Raw genomic sequence first — 4107 nt, 5'->3', positions numbered from 1 at the left:
AAGTCAAAACAAAAGAAAAAAAAAGAGTCGTGATATGTGCACACAGATGTTGACACGCTCTTGGACACTTCCTTCACAAGAAGGGGGCCCGCGATGTACATGTAAAAATAACAAATTTCGAATTTTTTTTTTTTTTTTGCTTCACCAGTTTTCAACTTATTCCTCTTATAGTAAGAGCTTGCTTGGTACAGTTTAAAAGTCAATTAAAATTAATTTTTTAACCGTTATTTCACTATTTCATCCGTCATTAATAAATTATTCTCTCATAGGTAGGATTCACTTTATCTTTAACGGTCAAAAAAATTAATTATTAAAATTCCTACCAAACAAACACTAAGCCTTAAGATTAAAAATAGCAAATTGATCTCTAACCTACCTTTCAATCTACATGATCAATCATTCACCGATCATATAAAATAGTTTAAAATTATGCTGAATTATCATGCGATCCTTGTATCTTCAACCTTATGAAGTTAAGCCCCTGATTGGTGGGGATAGAAATCAAAATTTTAATAGTTTTTGATAAAAATAAACGAAATTTGTGATTGAAAAATTGTGGACTTTATAAAATATGTGATTAAAATTAATTATTAACTTTGACTTAGATTAAAATTTTAATTTTAATTTTTACCAAACACGAGCTAAGTTTACTTTTAAATTTGGATTATTGTCTAAATATATAAAACCAGATTTATTTTTGCGAGGACCACAGGCCAATTAAGTGGTTTAAATAGTTTACAGCATTGATTGTTGATTGTGCAACTATATGAAAGCTTGAAGATCAATTTGTTTATTTTTAAAGGTCAGAGACCTACTAACTATTAGATAATATATTGAGGACTAATGGTGCCATTTTCCCATAACGTCTAAAAAACTATTTGACTAAGACTTTTCTTTGCTTTTTTATTTCTCTAAGCCAAAAGAGTGTTTGGTACAGGAAAGAATACTTTTTATAACAATTCTTCCCTTTTTCTTGACATGACTTATTACTATTTTCTTTTTCCAAACTTGCTGCTTCAAAATTCTCTTCAGATTTTGATAATCTGTGGGCTGAGAGTAAGAATTTATTTCTTACAATTTTTCTTTCATATTTTATTATTATTCACAAATTCTATTTCAGTTGAAGTCACTAATCGGATCTCTCTCTCTCTACAAGTTATTAAAGGTGAATTCTGTTAAATGGTTCATAACAATTAACTAGAATACTGAAATGTACACTCTTACTTTGATGGCGCTTGTTCTTGACGTAAAAATTTATAAATTTTGTGAGTTCAGTATAAAAAAAATGGAGGTGTGATATCTTTTCTAAAGAAGAGTGTACTGAAATGACTATTTTAAGGATGACCAAATACATACACAAGATTGGAAGGAAGAACAAAAAATTTGGTTTTGGTGGAGAAGTTATTTATTATTATTATTATTTTTCTTCTTCTCTCTCACACTTTTTTTTTTTCTTTTCTTCTCTCTCACTTTCTACCATGGAAGTGTGTTTTAGACTGTACAAACACAAACTTGTCAGCAGATACATAAATACTGTATACACACACAAATCCTGCCTCTCTCATCAGCATCAACAGCAAGAAAACCACAATAAAACCCCTCTCAAGATTCAACACTCGAAATACAACTCCTCCACACTCCAAACAACCATGAAAAACTCATTTTCCTCCCCACATTTTTTACTCAAATACTATTCCATTCCACATTAAATATCTGCCCAGTTTTTTTTTTTTTTTTTTTCCCTCAATGCATCCTCCATATATCTAGCACTAGCCACGGGGCGATCAGGAAAGAAGAGTTCTTACTCTTATCTCTCATTTTCGTCTTAAAGACTCCTTTTTTTTCCCTTTTTTTTTTTTGTATTCTACAGTATTCTGGTGAAGCTTGTTGGATTTGGGAGGCCGAAATTTGAAGGTTTTCCCATTTGGGGTTCTGTAATTTGTCGATATAAACACAAAGTTTGGACCTTTTTGTGCATTTGAAGTTGAAAGCTCGTTAAGCAGGTATTCTTTAATCTCTTCAGTTCATCTGTATTTATGATTGTTAATGGTATAAAATTCTAGTTTTTCCTGATAAATTTCGAATTCACAGGATTTTTTTTTGTATGTTTTAGAACTTGATTTTGGAATATGTTAAGTTTACATATAATTTTTCAAGATTAAATGAACAGCTGGGAGCATGGCAAGAATACCTAACAAAAGCTTTAAGTTTTGTGGTGTCCTTTTGATTAGGGAAAAATAACTATTTTTTACTTGCTTAATTTGTCATTCAGTAAATTTCTGTTCATGCAAGTGATAGTGAAGTTATCTATGTTTTTTTCAATGAAGTATCAAAGGAATGTGTTGAGTTTGTGCTAAAATGTTTGTATACATGTAAAATTATGGGTGCCAAGTACGCTCTCTTTTCTGTTTGAATCGTACAAAGAAGTTTTAAATTATGATTATTATTCTGGTTTTTAGAACTTTTCTAATTAGGATTGCTGTTTTAATTCTTGTTGCCACCATGACCTCATTATGAATTAGGATTGCAACCATCTCAAAATACCATTATCATCCATGAACACTACTTTGTACTGGTCCTTGCTTAAATCATAAGCCTGCTAAAGCTCTTACTCATCAGCATTATCAAATATCAAGCTCACTTTGATGTTGATTTTGAAATATGTGGAGCCTAATTCTAACGCTCTTAAATCTTACTCACCTGAGGCAAATTTTCTTTTATTATGGGGATACATTGTGTGTTATACACAGATGAGATGCATGAGATTTCCACTGTAAACTTTTTTTTCTCGTTTTTACGAAAGGACATTACTCTCTCATTGAGGTTGAACCACTATAAATCTGTGAGCTTCCTTCATGTTTTTATGATTTCTTCTTACTTATCATTGCCCTTAGAACTAGGGGTTAGCACCTAATCCATAAGAGTGGAGTCTGAGCCAAGTCAATATGTTCGGGACTCAATGACTTGGGTAGTGTAGCTATTGGATGATTGTTAATAACCTAGGAGTAAAAATGTTGTTCAAGATTGATATGAGAGTACCATCTTGGTGCAAATTAAATGAGAAGATTTTGACCATTTAAGTATCCTATTCCCTTACTTGTGTTGTTAGATTTAACTCCATGGATGCAGATGAATCTCGTATACTCATCCTTCTTCTGGCTGTCTGCTTTGATTGCATGCATTTAGTTCTATGATTATTTGAATGGCTTGAAGTTTCTGAGCCTTCCCGGTGTATGCTGAATTGATGTTTGTGAAGAATATGAAGCAATTCTTTCCATACGTGATGACATGCTAAGTAAGTCAATCAAATCAAAGCTCCATGCGCATGCAAACTAATATATACCTTTTGCTAGCCTGCTATCCTCTCCCTTTCCAATCTTCATGTAATTTTTGAACTTCTGGTTGGACAATTTGATTAATCCATGGATATTAATAGTGGTTCTTTTGACCTAAGATTGTTTCTGTTGATGCCCCAGAGAAAATTTTCAATCCACTACATGAATAGTTTTAGCATTTTGCAGTTACAAATCTATCAAGAAAATAATTTTGGTATCAATTTTGTCACGATATCTCCTTATTACATGGCCTGATTTGCACTGATATCTGTTAACACAAAGAATCACAGTTTTTTTTCTTGATCAGCGATCCATTATATTGTGACCTATTCCTCATCGTTTGGTTTCTGCTTCTGAATAACAACAAAAATATAACAAATTTTCTTTCCAGTTGAATAAGTTGTTCAATTATTTGTGTTTTATTTTTCTAGAAGCTAAGACTGTGTTGAACCACACGGGTGTGACATACAAGAGTTTCATGGAGAACTGCTTTCAGCTTGCATTTAGCTAAAATGAAGAACGAGCAGGTTCGCATACTATGTGAAGCTCCATTGATTCTTTCCTTTTTTTTTTTTTACTTCACAGTAACTTTTCTTTTTCTGTTTTGGGTTATTTTTTCTCCTACGTAGTTCAACCAATTAATCTTTCCTTGAATGATATAGCCTGTTTTTTTTATGCACAAACTAATAATTAGGCTGCTCTTAGTTCTTAGATGTGTGAAGGGAGGGAAAAGAAAAAAGAAAATAAAAGGAAAATGTAAGAGAATTGATAT

This window comes from Olea europaea, unplaced genomic scaffold (genome assembly GCF_002742605.1).
Source record: "Olea europaea var. sylvestris unplaced genomic scaffold, O_europaea_v1 scaffold1609, whole genome shotgun sequence".
In the NCBI taxonomy this organism is placed as follows: Eukaryota; Viridiplantae; Streptophyta; class Magnoliopsida; order Lamiales; family Oleaceae; genus Olea; species Olea europaea.
This window is presented reverse-complemented; position numbering follows the sequence as displayed.